This window comes from Diabrotica undecimpunctata, chromosome 4, assembly GCF_040954645.1.
Source record: "Diabrotica undecimpunctata isolate CICGRU chromosome 4, icDiaUnde3, whole genome shotgun sequence".
Lineage (NCBI taxonomy): Eukaryota > Metazoa > Arthropoda > Insecta > Coleoptera > Chrysomelidae > Diabrotica > Diabrotica undecimpunctata.
Window position 1 is genome coordinate 124,583,909 of NC_092806.1, and position 23,957 is coordinate 124,607,865.

The following is a 23,957-nucleotide window of genomic DNA, read 5'->3' on the forward strand; positions in this document are numbered from 1 at the left end:
CCAAGTTTCTTAAAAAAGTCTAGATTGTGAAAAGTTGTATTTGTGTTTGGTGGAAAGAGTTCCAACACTGTGGTAGCAGACAGAAGAAATAACTGACATGCTGTAAGTAATAAACATATGTATAGTTTTATAGTGGACCAAGTCGATTAGTTGAGATATCCTTGTGTCTGGAGAGAAGGAGTTTATTCATGTAGTAAAGATTTGGAGCAGAGGAGTTTAGCAGGAGTATTCTGGACAAACTGAAAGGTACGAGCAAGGTGGACAAGGCACAATCAAAGGAGAGAGATGTGAAGTCATCAGTTTTGGGAACAAAAGGTTAGTTTTGTCATTTTTAGAAACAGAGACTTTCAATCACGACCACCTATTTAAATTAGAGTTATTCATTTTTTTTTTATTGGTTTTATTGAGAATTATAATACATGATAATTTATCGGGAGTCACTAAGCATATAAGCTTAATTAATTTGTATTGATAATTGTGGATGTATGATTTGATGGATGTTTGAGATTTTTATTCTAATCATTGTATATGGTATATTTATGTTTATTTAAAATTTTTACTTTTAATATTTGATTGGTTTTTTTTTAATATAATATTTGCTTTGTAAGTCATAACTGTGCTGTAATTTTATTTTCCTATTGTCTATCCTTTTTTCCTCAAAGGCAACTAGCAAAAAATACTTTGAAGTCACGTTTTTGTTTTTAATAAATAAAAGAGCCCTGAGATATCATATTATTAATTTGTTAAAAAAATAAATATTATAAACATACAGTTTGAGCAAATCACAACAATATATATATATATATATATATATATATATATATATATATATATATATATATATATATATATATATATATATAAGAAAAAAGAAGTACTTGTGACTCGTTTGGAACAAATATATAACTGTTTTGGATGGGTTGGAGTCAATAATAGGGCTATTGGTTAACTATTTTTTTAATCTCGAGCTTTCAATTGTGTTTACAATTATTATCAAGAGCTAAAAAAGACAAAATACATACAAGGTTGAACTAAAAAGAAAAAACAATTTTTGTTAACTTACCAAATAAAAATTAGTTTGGTAAGTAAAAAATCACTGCTTACATGTTCAAAATATTTTATATAAAAATGTTTTGATCTAACAAATGTTTCTCCGAAAATTTCTATAATTTTGAAAACATTTTTTTAATATAAAAATAATTGAATTTATAAATAAGTTCAAATAGCAACCAATTACAAATAGCCTCAATGTCATAAATGCCAACATAAAATTTTTATTCTTGACAATTATATTGCCAAAAGTAAAACTTAGTTTAAACATTCTTTTTTGTTTAGTAACAAAAAAAAGAAGAAGATTTATTCACCCTTGACAGATGTCTGAAAGAATGTGATAGATATATGGAGAATTGAATATGACATTTTACAATTTTTATATATAAATCATAAAGAAAGAATATAATTATATATTTTACTTAAATTTTGAATCTCAGATCTTTTGTTTAAACTCTTATCATTTTTGCTAATACAAACCATTTCCAAAAAAGTCCTTTTAAATTTATTACTTTCACTACATAAAATTTTAATGTTATCAAAATCCATAATATGGTCTTTATCGATTACATGTTCTGCCAAAGCACAAGATGGTTTTTTAATTCTGCAATCACTTTTGTGAGAAATAATGCGATTTGAAAGATTTCTTCCGGTCTCACCAACATATTCAGCCTCACACTGAGTACAACTAATGCTGTATACTAAATTCGTTTTTTCAAATTTGTCTATAGGATATTTAGTTTTAGAATATAAAGATGAAATAGTTTTGATGTTCTTTGTTGCTATTTTTATATTGTCAATAACCTTTAGTGTTTGTATTAATTTAGGTGTTAATGATGGTATAAAAGGTAGTGAATGATAATAGATGTTCTGATTGTTAGATACAATGTTTTGAGATTGAGCAAAAAATGGTGTTAAATTATTTATATTAATATAAATAATTTAACACCATTTTTTGCTCAATCTCAAAACATTGTATCTAACAATCAGAACATCTATTATCATTCACTACCTTTTATACCATCATTAACACCTAAATTAATACAAACACTAAAGGTTATTGACAATATAAAAATAGCAACAAAGAACATCAAAACTATTTCATCTTTATATTCTAAAACTAAATATCCTATAGACAAATTTGAAAAAACGAATTTAGTATACAGCATTAGTTGTACTCAGTGTGAGGCTGAATATGTTGGTGAGACCGGAAGAAATCTTTCAAATCGCATTATTTCTCACAAAAGTGATTGCAGAATTAAAAAACCATCTTGTGCTTTGGCAGAACATGTAATCGATAAAGACCATATTATGGATTTTGATAACATTAAAATTTTATGTAGTGAAAGTAATAAATTTAAAAGGACTTTTTTGGAAATGGTTTGTATTAGCAAAAATGATAAGAGTTTAAACAAAAGATCTGAGATTCAAAATTTAAGTAAAATATATAATTATATTCTTTCTTTATGATTTATATATAAAAATTGTAAAATGTCATATTCAATTCTCCATATATCTATCACATTCTTTCAGACATCTGTCAAGGGTGAATAAATCTTCTTCTTTTTTTTTGTTACTAAACAAAAAAGAATGTTTAAACTAAGTTTTACTTTTGGCAATATAATTGTCAAGAATAAAAATTTTATGTTGGCATTTATGACATTGAGGCTATTTGTAATTGGTTGCTATTTGAACTTATTTATAAATTCAATTATTTTTATATTAAAAAAATGTTTTCAAAATTATAGAAATTTTCGGAGAAACATTTGTTAGATCAAAACATTTTTATATAAAATATTTTGAACATGTAAGCAGTGATTTTTTACTTACCAAACTAATTTTTATTTGGTAAGTTAACAAAAATTGTTTTTTCTTTTTAGTTCAACCTTGTATGTATTTTGTCTTTTTTAGCTCTTGATAATAATTGTAAACACAATTGAAAGCTCGAGATTAAAAAAATAGTTAACCAATAGCCCTATTATTGACTCCAACCCATCCAAAACAGTTATATATATATATATATATATATATATATATATATATATATATATATATATATATATATATATATATATATATATATATATATATATATATATATATATATATATATATACAGTGATGAGTGTCTTACCACCCGGCTTTTTAACGTAAGAGATAGAAAACACAGTTACCTTGTGAAATAAAAAGAGATGAAACTCGTAGAGGTGAGAAATAATCGGAGAAACCTATAATTTATTTACATTACATTACCACTATCGATAGTCTCACACCTTTAGACGTTAGCTTTGAGCTAAATGACCTCGGTCATAATTATTATGAGTAACGTCGAATGTGTGACGTATTTCCATTTTTTAATTTGGCATAAATTAAAAACTGATTGACCACAATAAAGCAAAAATGTGAATAAAATAATTGAATTAATAGTGATTATTTAATCTAAAGTTTTAAAATATTAACCAAGAATAATTTCTACTATGATTTGAGGACTTTCATACACTCTTGTGACGGAATAATTATAAATCCTTCGTGGATTAGTGGTAAGAATTCAACATTGCGACAGAGACATTGCAGACGATTAGAGTTCAAAACACACATGTGGTTTTCTTTTTTTTTAATAATTTGAAATTATGCAAAGATCATTTTGCTTTGAATAATTAAACATTTCTGTCAGTCATTACTAGTATCAGAAGTGTTTAAAGTTAAAACAAAAAATCTTATTGACAAAACAGTATTGTCGTACTTTCGAAAATAAAGTAAAAACTCTTCAAAATTAAAAGAACTTTTAAAGAATGTTTAAATAAGTAAAAATTCTACAAAAATAAACAAATATTGTAAATAAACGTATTTACAATATGTTCAAATAAGCCTTCATTAGCAGCAGAACAATAACCCAAACTGTCACTAAAGAATTATAAAAGTCTGATGGATCAGAGTTCAAGGCACGATGTTCTCATCGTTATATCTCTTATAAAGTTTGGACTTGATATATTGCCAAATAAAAAAATCATAATATGCAAGATCGCAGGCCAAAAAATATATCCGTGGCCACTAATCAATCGATTAGGAAAAGTGGCACTGAGATATTCATTGACGATGCGAGAATTGTGTGCAGGACAACCATCGTGTTGAAACCATATGGAATCGAAAGGTATTGGTAAATTACGAAGGGCTGGGACAATTTCATTTTGCAGAAGTTCCAAAACGTTCTCTAAAAAATGTTCATCTTGATGTGACATTTCCATTGCAGTTTGACAAAATTTTAAACGTCTATATTGATCCCCAGGGAATTGTTCGTTGGATTTATGAAGTTTATAGGGACTGTATCGATGTCTTTACAAAATTTCACCTACTCTAAATCTTGGAATTCCATATTGTTCTCCGAGACAAGATGTCGATTGGGTAGGATTTTGCTCAATACTTGCACAAATCAAAGTGTCCCTTAGTTCCAAATCTGGATTTACCTCCCTTCGTCTGCGAACTCCTCTTGGAGCGAACACGGATCCATAAGTAAAAAAATTACGTATAATAGACTGAATTGTTGATCGTGCTGGAGCCGGCCAATTTGGAAACATATTTACAAATTGTTGTCTAATCATGTTGTCTGATAATCCATTCACATGCCAGACAACAATTTGCACTTTTTCCTCGATCGTTAAAATCCTTTTCACGAATTGTTTTTTCAATAAAAAGTTTCTGTTTACCGTAAAAAACACTTCTCGATGTGTTATTATTTGATAACTTGAAGGCTTGATGATTTGGTTAGCAATAAAGCAGGTAGCTAGCTGTTCGCGCGCATCCATTCCAATGTCGTCAATTGTTTTGAAAATCATTACCTGTACAGAGGAATTGATATTAACACTGAGAATTTAGTGATGGACTTGACATTAAACAGTCTTCAATGGATTATTTGCGATTCACAAATGAAGACTGTAAAACTGGAATTGAATTTGAATTATTTTGTATTTCTATTTTAAAACATTGGAATAAGAATAAATTGTAAATAATGAGTTTTTCGAAAACTTGTTACCTAATATGTATCATATTTTCTATTATTTTTGATTGAGTACAACAAAAATTTTACCCTTGGTGTGAATTGAACCCCAGTCTTCTTGTCAATAGACAACGTCTCTAACTATTACTCGATTTTACATACAATAATTGTTTTCGGACCTTTAGTTTAGTCAAATATTTCAGTTGAGTTATTTTTATTATTAAATAAACTTAAAGATTTATAATTTAAAATCGCTACTAATTAATGTTTTTTACTATAATATATCTTAATATATTTAATAATTTATTCTAACATCAGAAATTATTAAAATAAAATATTTTCGAGGTCATCCGTATAATTATGACTGAAGTCAAATAGACACGTCTAATAACTAGCCTTATCTCGTACTATCTCACAACTTAATCTGTCTTCTATCCTTTCCGCTATTTTGCCGGGTGGTAAGACACTCATCACTGTATACATACATATATATATATATATATATATATATATATATATATATATATATATATATATATATATATATATATATATATATATATATATATATATATATATATATAAGTAAAAAGTAATGGCATGTCTCGCAAAACAGAAAACCAAAAATGGTATATCGATGGAAGGCAACCGTATATACGTATTTCTGACTATTGGTCGTCTTCAGTACGGTGCAGCCAAGTTAGAAAAGGAGCATATTAACTTGGGAAAGGATCACTACAGGAGCAATATATATATATATATATATATATATATATATATATATATATATATATATATATATATATATATATATATATATATATATATATATATATATATATATAGAAATGTTTCTTCAACGTCGATATTCCCAAAAAAAATCTTTATTTCGAAAATAAGTTACAATTTTTGAGAAATTCTACAAACTACTACATTTAATGATATAAACTTGACTATTGAAACATAATAATTACAATAATAATTAAAATATTGATTTCTTCCTATTTATAACGTCGGATATCGGAATCTGCTGATTCTTAATAGTAAGGGAGCTTATGGCTACATTTCTCCTCCCTCCATTGGTTGGGACTTCGTCCTCGAAGTTTTGGTTACTTCGGCTATCAGCTCGTCTAGTATCTGGATCTGGGCAGGATGCAATTTTTCTCCAAATAGGATTTTGGAAATTCGTTTTCTTTTCCTAATTAGGAAGATTGTTAGGAAAGCTAAAATAGTTAAAAATATTATAACAGAAGTGGTGCTCAGTCCTATGGATAATCGGGGTAGTACTTCTATGGTATCTATTGGTTGAATTTGGCCATGTGTCTCTGGGATTGTTAATTTTTCAATTTTCATCTCATGGTTTGGTATTAATTTTATTGGAACAATTTTTGGAATGGAAATATCTTGAGACGTCTTTTTATTAAATTGGATACCTTCAATCATTATTGGTACATCTGTCGTCAAGAGGCTGGTTGAATTAATTTCTATCTGCTGGATTCTCATTGGGTGAACTATTCCTAGCAATATGACTTTGCTGGTTTCTTGGAAAAAGTTCTCTGTGATTAATGTTTTTGTGCAATTATCTACATTGGGTATGTTACATTTGGATTGTACATAGTTGGAACAAACTATGTTATCGCCTTGTCCTATACAAGTGTTGAACCATTTATTATTTGTATAGTAGCTTGCAGGTGGCAGAATCATAACATGATCTTTGTTTGGAATGGGATAGATTTTATAGGTAGTATAAGGAATTTCATGGAGTATAGGGATTTTAATTATTATGAGCATTGTATTTGAAGTTACACAAACTAAAGTTTTTGTTGACTCTATAAGTTCATAAGGGTGTTCATTACTATTGGGAATTGAATTTCTGCGATAAATTTTGAGAAGGTTCTCTTTAAGGTCTATTATTTCCTTTAAAGTGAATAATTCTATATTAGAGATATTAAGTTCAGATAAAGTAATGGTTCTTATAAGTTTCGTTAGAAATTCGTTTATATTTTGGAGATTTATTATCTCGTTGTGTAGAATGATATAGCTGTCAAAATCAGCTGATAATTTGTTGAGTGCAGATATGAGAATTGAATTATCAGAATTTAGTTTTTCTAAAAGTTTATCGAATCTCGTGTTAAAAGAGTTTCCATAAGATATTTGGTTATTAAATTTTTTTATGATTTCGTTTTGTTTATTTTCTAAAGAGATTATGTGTGATTTTAACAAGTCTAAGTCAGAGTCGTCTGGATTTCCAGTCACGTATTTGATGGCTGTACCTAGAAAATTAAAAAGTCCGCGTTTCTGTTTTCGCGTAATCTTGTGTAGATCGTCTTTTGTTTGTTCTTGTATGTGGGTGTATTGGGAGTACAGTAGCGAGAGAGGTGCATTTTTGAAGTGATCTTTGAAATAGCTTGTCGGACTAGCGTCAATACTGTCGGATAATTTGTCTAGTGGAATGTGAAGAAAATGTCTGTGATAGTGGGAGATTTCTCTTGATTTGCCTATCTCTTCAGCATAGTAACCATTATTCGGAATCTCCTGAATATTAAGTGGATGGACCAGGGCGAGGATTGTCCTGTGAAAAATTCGGGTCTTGAGTAGGTTTATCTACATGTTTTCGTATTCGTTTTACATATTTAAGGTGAGTACTTGTTAAATTTTGTTTATCTGTTTTACCGATTATTTTTGTTTTGTCTTGCGTTTCTGGATGAATAGTGGAGAAAGGGGCTTGTAATTTGGACTTATGTTTTTTCTTAGAAACATATAGGGATTTTGTAAGGTCTATTTCCGGAATATCTTCGGCATTTTCGTTTTGTCTATCTAAGAGTTGTTGTCTTTTTTGTTTTTGTTTATTATATAGTTCTGCAATAAAGGGTTGGAGTTCTTCTTTATGTCTTTGATTATATGTTTCGTATATCGGAAGATCAAAGTCGAAATGTATTTCTTCTGTATAGGGTCCGTACAGAATTGAGAACGGGGAATAATCTGTGGAACTGTGGATTGATTGGTTGTAAATAAGAATGGCGTGTGTTAGAATGTCATCTAACGAATCATTTGGATTTTGGGCTTGTAAGGTCCTAAGTTTTTCAATAAGAGTTGAATGAAAGCGCTCTACTGGAGAGTTTGAGGAAGAATTGTTTACTGTTGTAAAATGTATTTCGATTTTGTGGATATTTAGGAATTCTTTAATGACTGCGGAATTAAATTCGGTGCCGCTGTCGCATACAATCTTTTTTGGGTAATTGTGGTGCGAAAAGTAGTGTCTTAATTTATTTAGTATTGAAATGGAAGTTTTGTCGGTGAGCTTATAGCATTGACCGTATTTGGAAAAAGAATCTATTATTGTGAGATACAGGTTTTTATTGCAGTGGAATAGATCGATATGTAATATATCAAAAGGTTTTTGACCTAACAACGGTCCTAATTGGGGAAGTTTATAAGGGCGTCGTTCGTATTTATTTTTTAGGCAAATTTCGCATTTATTGATAAAATTAGAAATAGTTGTCTGCATTGAGGGCCAATAAAATTTTTGTTTTAAATGTTTGTAGGTTTCAATTATTCCGTTGTGATTTTCTACGTGATATTTCTTTATGCATTCTATTTGTTGGTTTTCTTCTTCTATGTCCTGAAGTAGTATATTGCAAAATATTGCTTTGACTGTGGAATTTATTTTTTCTTTAAAATAGTTACAGATAAAAGGTCTAAATTCGTGAGGGATTGTTATTGCAAATTTTTGATTTGGTCTAAGGATATTTTGGAAGGTATTTGCTATTTCTGTTTTCCAATTATTTGTCAAAGTGACAGTGTAACGGTGTTTGTTAAAAATTCTTTTGTATTTAATTTCAAAATTATTTGACTCTGGTTTAAAAATAATTTGGTTTGAGGATAAATTAATTGGTTCAGGTGAAATCTCTATTCCAGTGATAGGGTTCTCAACTGATGTATGTTGTGTGTTAGTACTGTTTTGTAAGTTGTCAAAATCGGCAAGGAAATCGTCTATGTCGAAATTGTCGGGTGGTTCAGCACATTCTGAATTCGGGGGTTCAGCACATTCTGAACTCGAGCTTAGGGCATTTATTTGGACTCGGCTAAGAGCATCAGCGACTTGATTCTCTTTGCCTTTTTTATATTTAACTTCAAAATCATATTCTTCTAGTTTAAGTCTCCATCGGGCTAATCTAGAAGTGGGGTCTTTAATTTTGTAGATCCATACGAGAGGATTGTGATTTGTTTCTACAGTGAATTTTTGGTTGTATAAATACATACGGAAGTGTTTACAAGAATCTAGTATGGCTAAAAGTTCTTTTTCAATAGTGGAGTAGTTTCGTTCTGCGGAATTTAGAGTTCGAGAATAGTAGGCAATAGGGTGATTATTTTGAGATAATACTGATCCTATAGCTATATTAGAGGCGTCTGTAGTCAGTACAAAAGACTTTTCAAAGTCTGGATATTGTAAGACTGGAGAATTAGTTAACAATTGTTTGCATTTTGCAAAACATTCCAAATAATTTGGATTTGTGGGGTCGATAGTTGCTCCTTTTCGAGTACATCTCGAAAATGGGGACGTTATTTTTGCAAAGTTGGGTATGAATCTTCGGTAGTAACCGATTAAACCAAGAAATGATTTAATTTCTTTTACTGTTTTTGGTAGAGGATATTTTTGTATAGCTTCGATTTTTGCTGGGTTAGGTTTGATTCCTTCGGTTGTCACTACGTGACCTAAGAAAGAAACTTCTTTCGTGAGAAACTCAGATTTGTCTAACTGAATTTTTAAATTATTTTTCCTGAAAGTGTCAAAAATAGTTGCAATATGAACTAAGTGTTCTTGCAGTGACTTGGAAAAAATAATGACATCGTCCATGTAGACGAAGCAAAACTTATGAATAAAGGGCCTAAGAATATTGTCCATTAACCTTTCGAATGTTGCTGGGCTATTCTTTAAACCAAAGGGCATACGTAAAAATTCAAAGTGACCATGCGGAACTGAAAAGGCTGTTTTCCGAATAGAATCCGGATGAACTTCAATCTGATGGTAACCTTGAGCTAAATCTAATGTTGTGAAATAACTGGCTTTTCCTAAGTTATCCAGTATCTCATCTATCTGAGGAAGTGGGTAGCGATCACTTTCAGTATGATCATTAAGCTTCCTGTAATCAATTACTAATCTAAATTTTTTCTGACCTGAGGCATCAGCTTTTTTTGGTACTATCCAAACTGGAGCTGAGTACGGTGAAATTGACGGTCGAATTATCTTATTATCTAATAAATTATTTATTTGTTTTTTTATTTCTTCCTGCATTGCTTTGGGATGCCGAAATCCCTTTACATAAATTGGATTTTCATCCTTAGTTTTAATTTCGTGTCTAACAGCTGACGTGAAAGTTAAATTTTTATTTTCGTCGTAAAATACGTCTTTAAATTTTTTGCAAAGACTTATAATTTTATATTTTTCTTCGTTATTTAAATGCGAAGTACGGATTTTGTTTTCATTAAAATGCGTCGTTGGAATTTTTGCTATATTATAATTACAAAAGTTCTCAACTTCAATTCTCTTATTAAATTTCATAGGCATAGGTAAGTCGAAAGTGTCTAGAAAGCCGTTTTTTGCAACGTGAATAGAATGGGGAATTTTGATACCTTGAAAGTGTCTTTCGCGCAGTAAAACTTCGCCATTATGAACGCTTACTGGAATTTTTTGGTATAAGGTTTCAAATGGAATGCTAACGTGAGGATTCTCAAAGGTTAAAGTATGAGTTGCGTAGCTAATTGTGGCGTGGAATCTTTTCAGGTCGTAAGTTCCAAGGAGGATATCAAAGTATTGACTGAAATCTGCAATTTTTACGTCGAATGTTTGTGGAATTCCATATTCTAGGAATAGTGGCGTCTTAATATTTAAGTCGTGCTTGGAAGTAATTTTCATTGACGTTAGCGAAAAAGGTTTTCGATAAATATGATTTTTATCAAATAGTTTGAGAGCTCGCGGATTTAAAATTGAATGGGAACCGCCGGTATCGATTAAAACGCGTAGATGTGTTTTGGGTGTAACGAAGCAAGGTAACCCAGGGGAACTTTCGATATTATATAGGTTTATACAGGGGGTGGATGATCGTCTAACGGGATGGCTTGAAAATCCTGATGATTTTCATCATGCAAATCGGGCTCTTGTTCGGATTCGTAATTTTCGAAATCATTTTCGAAATATTGGATATCATTTGAATCTATGTGAAAATTGTGGCTTCTATTAGTTGTAATTGTCATGGGCTGATGGTTTCTGGTTGTGGTAGTTTGAACACCGCTCATTGGAGTAGCAAAATTTGGTTGGGGTCGAGGAGCTTTATATTTATTTAATCTTTGTTGGTTGTTTTTCGGAACATTGTTTCGTTGGAAGGATTGATTTTGTTCGTGAGAACTGAAATTTTGTCTCTGAGGAAAATTATAGTTCTGTTGTGCAGTGAAGTTAAAATTGGGCTCTGTGTTGTGAGTTGAAGGTCTCACATAATTTGAATGCGTGGGTTGGAAGTTTGAGTATGTGGGTTGAAAGTTTGTGGATCTTTGATTATTCGAAGATTGATAGGGTTTATTTTTGAGTGGGGCCTTTTTGTTTTGTTGGCTCTTAAGGAAGTTCATGTATTGTTGTTGATTTTTGTGGTTATCGTAGGCAATACACTTTTGAAGGGCTTCTTCTAGGGAATTTAATTCAAAATGCGATAAGTATTCGCAATAAGGCTCGTTGATTCCGGTACAGAAAGTTTTGAGGGCAATGTTTTTGAAGTATGGAGTTTTAAAAGTGACTGTCGCGGGATTATCGTTTAAGGTGATGTGTTGGAGTAAATCGTTCAGATTTGTAGTTATTCTCTGATGATAATTGTCGTAGGATTCACTATGTTTTTGGACGGTAGTGGATAGTTGTGTTACTAATATGTCTTCGGAACGTCTGTCTCCGTATTTAGTTAATAACGCTGGACGAATTTCTGTCCAATTGGTTTTATTAGAATAGTTTAAGAAATTTCTAGGTTCTCCTTTAATTCGAGATACGATATGGGAATTTAAGATAAATTCTTGGGACGGATTTAAATCTTGGGTGCCTAAGAAAACTATTAAATTATCTACTGCTTTGATAAAGGTGGAGAGGTTGTCTCCAGAAGAGAATTCGGGCAGAGTTGAGCAAAGGCTAGCAATATCGCTATTGGTCATCGGCATTTTGGAACGTAATTTAGATGCAGGCTTAGATTTAGAGGTTTGTAGATTTCTTTTTATTTTTAAATTTAAATTGTCGAATAGTAAACTTAAATTTTCGATACTATTTTGGGAAATATCATTCAATGTACTCATAAAATATATGCAAAAATATAAATGCAAATATATATAAAAATTCGTTGAAGTAAAATGTTATAAATAATATAAATTCAATAAACAATAAATAATAAATTCAATGTAAATGTTTAAGAATTCAATTAAAATAATAAATGCTCATAAACAATGGTAAAGAAAGGAAAAACTTACGCAAGGATGATCGTGTTTGATTTCCAATACATTTTTCTCTTTTACCAGGTTCTTCAGGATTTCATTAAACTAATGTAGACCAGGAAACGACTATGTTTCTGTATGAAATATCCTGTGGTTCGCAGCGCCAGAAATGTTTCTTCAACGTCGATATTCCCAAAAAAAATCTTTATTTCGAAAATAAGTTACAATTTTTGAGAAATTCTACAAACTACTACATTTAATGATATAAACTTGACTATTAAAACATAATAATTACAATAATAATTAAAATATTGATTTCTTCCTATTTATAACGTCGGATATCGGAATCTGCTGATTCTTAATAGTAAGGGAGCTTATGGCTACATTTCTATATATATATATATATATATATATATATATATATATATATATATATATATATATATATATACCTTTTGTGAATACGGAAGAAAGATATATATATATATATATATATATATATATATATATATATATATATATATATATATCTTTCTTCCGTATTCACAAAAGGCACGAAAATTTCTAGAAGAGGGTATGCTATCATTTACATTTGTTTTTTATAACACCGTTTAACTTTAATTTCTTATGCAGATTTGATTCATTCATCGACTACCTAAATACGTAACTACTTGACTATGCATAACAGAAATTATAACTGTTCGATTTTAACTAAAATCATGATTTTGTGAGAATTATAATTTCTTATTGCCATTTTCAAGGTTGTCGGGGTGCGTTAAATTTAGAAAATCGATTTAACGTCCATTAGTTACAACTTTTGACAACGCTTTTGAGATACTAAAAATACCACCTAAGTAAATAGTGTTTAGATTGATTCGAAGTTTTTTTGAAGACTCTTTCTCGCACCAGTTATATTAGGAATAAAGGTCTATTTAAACCGTTGTAAATTATCGATTTATAGTGTTATATATACTGCGAAAAAGCCCTCAAACAGCAAATTAAAGACACAAAGAATTAAAAGAAGTTTATGAAAGCACAATAAGTTTACAATCAAAGGAAGACTAATGGCGGAATTTTTAGAAATAATATTTATTTGAAATTCTAGAAATGCTTATTTAGGGTTATTTTTAATGAATTGCAGATGTTTTCAGGTAGTTTCGATTTTTACTTCGAAGATGATAAGTAATTAAATCTTCAGTTGTTCTCAGCGGGTGTTCTAATAAAGTTATTTTATGTTCTTGTTAGTAAATTTTGGTAAGTAGTGATAAAATATTTATTGTGGTAATTTTGTTTGATTTGAAAAATCATGAAAACGTTATTGTTAGTAAAAAGTAAGTAACTTAAAATTTTTTTTCTAGGTTATCATGTTCTTTGGTCACACTACAAAGAAGAACTAAAACGTCTTCTGAAACTGTGGAGGAGGTTTCAAGCGACGAAGAAATGTTAATTGCTCTGATGATGAAGAACGTATAGAAGAAGGTCAAGATGCAAGTAGTGATCACGAATCAGACTCGGAGCTCTCTAAAGCTAAAAAACTATTTGACCCAAATATCAGACGAGACAGGTATTTTATTGGAAAAGTAAATAAAACTTTATGCGACAAATTCCCAATAGTTTCATCAAAAACTAAAACCAGGGTTTAGAATATTGTTACTCAGTCCAGTGAAATCATTTAAATTGGCAAAAAAACGACTACAGTTCCTCAGGCTTGGAAATTGTGTTTTCCGGACTCCACACTTAACGAAAAAGCTCAAATCACAAATCGGTACCTTGCAAAAATTAAAGCTCGACATATAAGAGTTTAAGATGCAGTGGATACAAACGTGGTAAAAATCAAGGCAGTATTGACCTCTTGTATTTGATAGGCATTCAGCGTTCATTCCATATAAATTTGAAAAACAAAGATGCATGGAGTCACAAACATTTCCGACGTACTATGGGACTCAAATCATTTTCAGCTTCTATTGAGGGTTTTATAATTTTAATAACGTGGATGATAGATAATTTAAGACAAAATTAGATAAATTAGTCCCCTGTAGGAAAATTTGTAATGATTTTATTTATATATGTACAATAAACTACAGCGTTTCTGAATGTTTAACAACTGATAAAATGCTATGGTATATCCAAATAAGCCGGCGAAGTGTGGATAGAAAATTTTAGCAATGAAAAAGCAGCTTTTATCCTACTTAATGACGAAAAAAGGGTAGCAAACCCATCAAAAGGATGTAGCAGACTTCGGTTACCAATTTAAAAAATAGTCAACAACAAGAATATACCAAGAATAGCGGATTAAAAAAGGCCGAAACATATTATCTTTTACAATTATACACAATATATATATTATATGCAACACATAAGACACAAATATAATAAACGAATACATATTCACACACGCATACAAAATGATCAGAATTTGATGTTCCGAAAAGACAACCCGATTAACAACTTTGGGGGCTATACTCTTTTTATACAATTTTGAAATAATCTCTTTTGAAAACGATTTTTGGAGTAGAAGTCGAAACGTCAGTGGATCATTACATTCATAGATAGTAATGAGAAATAGGTTAAGGGGGCTCTTAGTAGCTCAAAAGTAGTCTCTAGGATAGTATGGAAAATGACGAAGTATAACAGTGTCACACTAGTATGGGTGTCAGTTTATTGAGGAATACACTACAACAAAATAGGGGTTAAAGATGATTAACTAAACAGACTTTGGTTTAGAGTAAACGTCAAGGACGCCAAAAAAAATCTGTGTGATGAAAAGGGTTGATTTGTTACCAAAGTTCTCACATTTTAGAAAGGCACAGTTGAACACCTGATTGCTCCAAAATATTTTAGAACCACTGAAGCAATAAAATACTTAAAAACGATTTTTTCCTTCGATTTATTGATAATGAACTTAAGGGCTGCTTCAATACATTAATAATCATTGCAATTCTGATAGTGTCAAAAGTTATACAAATATCATTAACTTCACAGTGCTAGGAGGGAGTAACAAAGATACAGAGTATTCATAGAAACAAAACTGGTATACGATTTAACAAAAAACACCGCTTCTACACGTTGACGCATCTATAACTCACGCACATTTTTGTCGGAAACGCCATTACGCCCGGTCTTCACATGCCGGAAGGCAACTTCACACTGGTCTATAACGCGGGGTGAAGAGAGATAATATGTGGGATCCGATCGCAGATACATTAACACGAAAGCTAAGCGCACAAGTTGGTAAAATAACTACGATTACAATATTATAAATGGGTTGTTTCACAACACTGTGCGCAAACGAATGACAGCTTGGCTATAAAGTTACTAAAGCTCCCGCCCACTAGCAGCAAAATGTATATAGGACGGAAATTCACGAATAGACAGCAAAACAGGCAGATATCATCTCAGAATCATCATACAATTCCTGACTGGACATACGCCATACAAAAATGTGCACGCAACTCTTTATGGTCTAGCGCTTTTTAATTATGCAAATTATCGCTGACTATTTTAGGTTTATGCTACAAAGTCTGTAGCTGAAGTCTGTGTAAAACATAAAGTTATTTAATGCTGACTGTGGCATAGAATTCAGACCATATTTTTATATCATAAACAGTAAGCATTTTTGTAGACTATCAAATGACTCCACAAACCAAATTACACCCATCGATATACCGGAGCTGCATAAGTTAGAACAGGGTTCCAGACATAATTATAAAATTAGTACCGTTAGTTAATGGAGGATCTACAATAAGCGAATTTTCTGCAATAAGTCTAGTATATAACAGATGTTTTTCAAAAAAGGATATTTGTAGTATTAAGTAATATATTTACACAAACTGAAAATGCATCAGCACGTTTATTTTATGTACACCAATGTGTCTTCCTGTTTTTAAATTTAAATGGTTATATTATAATTACTAAAACATGTTTTAATTAGCTGCTTCTTCTTCTTTTTCTTATGGTCTCCATCTGTTACAGATATTAAAAATTAACATGGTTCTTTTGACTTTGTTGATTATTGCCCTAAATATGTACCTGGAGAAGAAGATCCTATCCATAAAGAATGTCTTCTCAGGTCACTATATTTTATTCACTATAATCAATAAAGATTCTTATTGCGTATTTAAAATTAACTCAGTTTTGGACACCAAATATTGGTGAATGTATTTGTGAAATCCAAATGACGTACATTTTTTAGGCTTTTAACATAATTTCATCTATAGAGCACTTTATATGTTTAGTTTGCTTTATTAACCTTTTAAATAAAGGTATAAATATATATAGTTTACCAACTCTATTAATCGAAAATTTAAAATATAAATTGCTCTCCGGTTTAATATATATAAATAGGACCAACAAAATTAATTTTGAAGGTAATTTTTGGGAGCTGTTATTGAAATTTTCCTTTTCGTTAAAATTAACGGCGCTGGAATGATGCCAAAACACGGAAATAAATGAAGTTCATTAAAAATGGAAGCTGTAGGGCAGGTTATCAATTGATTGGTTCGAAAATATTATTTGAGATAGGATTCTCCTCTCAACTTTCAGATTTAATTATAAAGACAACATTTTTTATTTATTGTTAAACATTTTAAGTTAATGTATGGATAAATTAATAGGATAATTGCATTATGAAATTTTAGTAGAATCTCATAACACCCTCTACGACTATAGATAGGTTAACACAACAAAAATGTTATTTATATCATTTTAAACAAGATGTTATCTCTAACTAATGGCCTAATGGCCTTTTAACATAACTGATTTAAACCTTTAACGCCCTGATAGATTAACAATATTGAAAATAAAAAAAAAAGTTAATAAAACTGATAGATTAAAGGACCGTTCAAGATGTAATAGACGGAAAATTGAAACTACTAATGATAAAATCTTCCACAAAACTTTTCCATTATTCTTGAAAAAAGACTTTAATCCTTAAAATATTTAAATTCACCAAGAATTAGCGAAAAATAATGTGAATCGTCGATTTCAGTTTTGTGAAAATGTAACAGAAATACAAAACAGTTTCTTAGATTTTGTATCAGAGACGAAGTCACATTCTATCGGTATTGATATCCGAGGAAATCTGTATGTCTGACCATCGCTGGCTAAACTATACTATTAGTCTGGAGAAAAGCCTTATCAAATTTCGCGATTCTGAGGACGGATGTAGAACTCTACAACCGACTCCTAGAAGACGCTCCGAAAACTAATGCAGATTCTTATCGATCAAACCTCAGAGAGTTTAAGAAAGTTTGCAGACAAACACGAAGAGCTCTTGGAGAGCCTTCTATAAGGACATCGAAGATTTACTGCAGGCTTCCAGGCTACAATAAGCGCTTCCAAAAGACCTGCATTAGCATATCGGCATATTAACGAAGAGAGATGAAAGTAAAATTTCCAACCTTTGTCAAAGTGCTGATATCCTGATAAAAAAACACACTTCTCCGGTTCTACCGTCTTTACAGCACCGAACTGGATGAAAGAAACCCTCATATCCTCACTTAATGTCGAACATCCCGTTAGAACAATGATTAGTGAAGAAAAATAAAGATGTGTTTATCGTGCTTCCGCTTTAAGTCACCAGGGCTGACGGCATATATCTAGCACTACTACGGTGGGGATTGGATATCTTTCTATCGCAACTTATAGCAATATTCACAGTTTCCTCGGCTCTGAGATATATTCCTAGGAAGTGGAAAGAGGTACGTGTTGTCTTCATAACAAAACTAGGTAGGATGGACTCTACCCTATCAAATACTTTCCGACCAATTAGCCTTACATATTTTCTCTTGAAAACGATGGAAAGACTATGCGAGAGGTACATAAAATATGAATATCTGTTTCATAATCTACTTCACCTAAATCAACATGCATATACTTTGGAATGATCCACCGATTCTGCACTGCATCAAGTAGTGGGAAGAATTAAAAAATCGCTAGATAATAAAGAATCCATCCTAGATATACTCATTGACATTGAGGAAGGGTTTTGTAAAACCACATTTCCAATCTTTAAATATTCAGTATGCTTCCTAATAAAGCAAAAGCATAAATGTAGATGTTTTTGTTAGAGGTAAGATCACGAGGAAGTGTCCACAGAAAAGAGTGCTATTACCACTCCTCTGGATCATAGTTCCAGATATCATTGTTAAATAACTTAGCAGCAACAGGTTTTACACAATAGCTTATACAGATGACATTGCTATTTTACAAAGCGGTAAGTTTAAGAACACACTATGTGAGAAATTAGAAGTTGCTCTCAGAATAATACAAATATGGCGCAAGTCACATCTACTATCTATAAATCGTGAAAAGAAAGAGACAGTCCTCTTCACCAAAAAAAAAAAGGAACACGGGTTTAATACCCCAAGGATTGTAAACTTTTCTGAAGAGGTGAAATATCTTGGTATTACCCTTGACAGGAAGTTAACATAAAACTCCTACTTAGATGGTAGAGCTAAAAGGGCATATATTGCCTAGAAGCAGTGTCGATGAGTGGTCGGACGCACCTGGTGGCTATTACTTGGGTAACAAAAACAGATATCAATAAGTTAAGCTATATTTACCGAATTACTTGCCTACATATAACAGGTACCATGGAAACAACACCAACTGCTGCAATGGAGTTGCTCAATGGCATCACCTTCTAGACATATATTCAAAGAGGTGGCACTGGTGACAATGATGCGACTGCACTCAGCGGGTGAAAACCTTAATGTAGGAATGGGACAATTGAGATGTCGTTTTTTTTCGTATACCCTAAGAAGGTATAACCGAGAAAACCTTAATGATCTGCACGGACAGCAGACAAGCGCTACTAACCTTGATTAAACCACGTGTTACATCAGAGTTAATAATGGAGTCATGAGCCATTAACTCAAGCTTCGGATGGAATAAAAGCAACCAGATTGCTGATCAACTAGCTAGAAAGGCAGCAGGCCTAAGACTCTTAGGACCTTAAGATCTTTTTGGTTGGTCAACTACAAAAATTGTGAAAATTGCCAAATATCACTTCCACACGCCAACCGTAAAAAGATGGCAAGAAGGGCAAGGATGTAGACTTGCCAAGGTAACACTAAGTAACCTTGAAAAGTCAGCATCAAAGGAGTATTTGGATATGACCAGGAGAAACCTACGCCGAACAGTTGGTATGTCTGTTAACAGGTCATTCTCAATTAAGCAAAAGCTCCACACACTCAAGCTAGTAGACACACCTTTATACAGGAAGTGTGAACAAGAAGACAACACTGTAGAGCATATATTTGTGGTTGTTATGTTAAACCACGTACGTAGATTTATCAGTCGGGACATTCTTTACCTTCCAGGTCCTTGTTTTCCTTTTACTTTCCCTTGAATAATTAATTGTAGCAACCCATACCTTTCGCTGTTCCTCATGATGTGATCAAGGTATTCAGTTTTGGCTGTTTTTATTGTGGTTAACAACTCTTTCTCTTTTTGCATTTTTAATAAAACGTCCTGGTTAGTAACGTTGGTAACGTGGTCGGTCAATCTTCAGGATTCTACGATAAAGTGTAAAGGTCTGTGAGAGTCCACGACTTAACTCCATACAAAAATGTGTACTTTATTTTACAATATTTTACATTTCTCTTATTATCATTAGTCGAAAACGTTATGAAAGACGAAGCAAATTAAATATTTATGTATTATAGTTATAAATAATATCTTTTAACAATAAATTTTACAAATAATAAATTTTTTATTTGAAAATCGAATTTATATGTATTAATTTTTCGTGAATTATGCTTCATATTTTTGCAATTTTTTTTTAATACATTGTAAATATGTTTTAAACAAATTAATTAATATATACTTTTTATAATTATAAATAAAAATTATGGAATTAATCTGTGTATACAAAGCTAGCAAAAAGTACCCACCCCCCTCGTTTTAACGGTTATATACTATTAGGGGGTATTTAAGTTTCGATGTTAATTTTTGACCGAGATATAGAATATAAGATTTTAAACAAAATTAAGCTGTAAACGTTGGCAGTTTGATTAATGAAAGTTATAAAACAACCCAAAACAAACATTTTAAGCTTTGGTTAATGTTTCTATGTTAATTTTTTGCCTAAATATTGAAAATTGATTTACCCGCATACCAAAGCTCTAAATTTTTTTTAAGATATTATATAACTATCCTTAACCAGATTTTCAAAGTTAAAGCTTAATTATGTTTAAATCTCTTAGATAAAAATTATTTCGCAACTTTTTAGTGAATTTGTCAAGGTTTAATTCTTATAACTTTTTTATTAATAAAGATAAAGTAATTTTGCAAAGTTTATTCTAAATCTAAAACAATTAGTCCAGTCGTCAGAGATTTAACCTCTAAAAATCATACGAACAAGCTGAATTTTGCAGATAATAACAAATGTGGGACTCCAAAGTAGATGCAAATAAGTTTACCTATTTTACCCCCGGGCTTACCTCTAAAACCCCCTCACAGGGGGGTAAAAACGCAAAAAAATCTATTTACTAATAATATGTATGTCGTAGAAAAAAATGTGTCAAATAGAAAATGTAGCTGAGGTAATTTTAAACAAAAATGCTTATAGGTATTTTTTGTGTAGAATAAACCGTTCTCTTAGAAAAAACGCTTAAAGTGACCGACGATTTTGCATGTAAGTTACGCGTGCGAAATCAATGTTCAGTAAAATTTGTATCAGCTTGAAGGTACAAATTCGATATCTTTTAATCCAAATGTCCTATTGACGAAAGTCAAGATGCATTTTAAAGGCAAAGATCTTTCGTATGCAGCTTTTTTATTTTGCCGAGAATAAACTCAGTTTTTATAGTTGTTAAATAAATCAACGCGTCCCGATTTTTGCCATTTTTTACGATTCTCGTAAGATCAATAACATTAATTACTTTCATCGACTAGTTGTAGTAAGATTTCTATTTCTAGAGATCAATCTTTAAAACCTATGACATGAAATTTCAAGTTTGAGTTGTTGGGGTTACTAAATATGAGGCATTTGAAATATGAAGAAAAACAGCAAAATTTATTGTTTTACATTACAAACGATCACACGTCTTGGGAAATGCATTTAAGAAGACGAAATTGGGTGTAGTTTATTGCAGAAGTTTTGTTCTTTTAAAAAACGTACCAGTGTAATTGAAAAAAAAAGTTTTGTTTGTTTTAGATTGTTTGTTGTGGGAAAGTTTAAATCCAGCGTTTTTCAAGCATATTTCAAATGCCTCACATTTGATGCCAAAGCTCAAAAATAAAATTTCATGCTATAGATTTTAAAACTTACGCTCTAGTAATCGAAATTTTATAGTGACCAGTCAATTAAAGGGATATATTGTATTGATCTCGTGAGAATCATAAAAAATAGGAAAATCGCGCCCGTTTATTTATTTAACACTTGTATAAATCTTTTTATTTGAGTGAATTTGCGACAAAATACAAAACTGCATATGAAAGCTGAACTCTTTACCTTTAAAATGAATCTTGATTTTTGTCGATATGTCACTTGAATCAAAAGATATCGAATTTTTACCGTCGAGCTGATACAAATTTTATTGAACATTGATTTCGCGCGCGTAACTGACACGCCAAATCGACGGTCGCTTCAAGCGTTGTTTTTAAGAGAACGGTTGATTCTACACAAAAAATGCTTTTAAACATATTTGTTTAAAATTATCTCAGCTACATTTTTTATTTGAAACATTTTTTTCGATGGTGTGCAGACTCTTGATAAATCGATTTTTTTGAGTTTTGTCTGGCGGGGTTTTAGGGGGAAGCCCGAAGGTAAAAGTGATAAACTTTTTTGCATCTTTTTTTTGGGGTTCCAAAATTAATATTCTTGACAAAATTCAGCTTATTCGTATTATTTTTAGAGGTTCGGTTACATTTTCGTCTCTGACGACTGGAGTAAATTACCTTTTAAATGGAGGGATTTTGAAAGTTAATTGTACTTATTAAAGCAGAGTTTTACCTGTAAAAGCCGTACCAAATGCCTATGCCTATTTTGAGAATCTTTCTTAGGAGATTTATTATAACTCTGGTTCTAACAATCGGATCAAAGTTTACCGAACGTCATTTTGTTTATTTTGTCAATAGAAATGATTTTCATACTGGTAAAATTAAATAGCTCTATCAGTTTAAGAGAAACAATTACTAAAACAATTAAATTGTTAATAACAAATTATTTGACGGTTTTTAGAATGGTACCATCGAAAAATCATAAACCAAAACAAATAAAAAAATTGATGAATTGAGACTGTTATGAATATTTTAATAAAAACTTGATGGTTTAGAATACTGTTTAATACTGTTTAATAGATCTCTGGAAACCTCTATGTTTCCTTCTTCATGGAAAGAAAGTTTTGTTGTTCCTATATTTAAATATGGACAGAAAGACAATATTGAAAATTATCGTAGCATATGTATTCAATCTGCAATCCCTAAACTCTTCGACTGTCTTATAGCAAAGCAACTTTCTTGGTTATGTAAAGGCTTACTATCTCAATCAAAACATGGTTTTCATAGCAAAAAATGCATTGCGACAAACTTGGTTTGCTATCAATCTGATATATTATCTCATTTGGAAGACCGTAAACAGGTAGATGCAATATACACAGATTTTTCCAAAGCATTTGATTGTGTAGATCACCAAATACTTTTGGGCAAATTAATTATTGTAAGCTTTTATGTCAGGTTTGTTGAATGAATTAAAAACTCTACATGTGGGAGAAGTCAAAGAGTCAAAATAGGTTGTCATCTGTCTGACAGCATCTCAGTAACATCTGTAGTTCTTTAAGGAGGCCACATTTCTCCACTTCTTTTTGATATCTTCGTTAACGACATCACTTGCTGTTTCCTAAATAGCAAATGTCTAATGTTAGCAGATGACTTATAATTTTGGAAAGTTGTATATAGCTTAAAAGTTCAATCCTTGCTACAGGATTTCTTAGACCGACTACAAAATTGGTGCAATCAGAACAAAACTCCACTTGAATTTAATAAAAGTTTGTCTTATAAGTTTTTCTTATAAAGTCCATAGAATTAGAACAAGCTATACTATTAATAAATCAGCCACTAAACTATGTTTCTTCTATTCGGGATTTGGGTGTTATTTTTGATGAGAAGCTTACTTTCTGTGAGCACAAAAACTCTATTCCAATAAAGGCATCTAAACTTTTTGGTTTTGTTACTATGAATTGCAAGTGTTTCTCCATTGATTCAACAAGATTAGTATATTGTTGCTTATTTAGAACTATTTTGGAATACTGCTCAGTTATTTGGTCACCCTATTTTCAAAACAATATTGATACCATAGAAAGAGTCCAGCATAAATTTTTGAGATATTGTGCTTACCATGTCCACACTACTATTAAAAATCATGATTATTCCCATATAGAACAACAATTATCTTTACCCTCGCTCAAGAACCGCCGTGATAAGTCAGGAGCTATATTTATATATA

The 23,957-nt window shown here is 31.0% G+C and overlaps 1 protein-coding gene across 3 annotated transcripts in view; it reads right to left on the minus strand.

The window, feature by feature from the left end:
• The window catches only part of LOC140439959 (tolloid-like protein 1), a 740,970-nt gene that overhangs the window by 333,448 nt on the left and 383,565 nt on the right, over positions 1–23,957 (minus strand). The gene's annotated exons all lie outside the window — the stretch shown is intronic.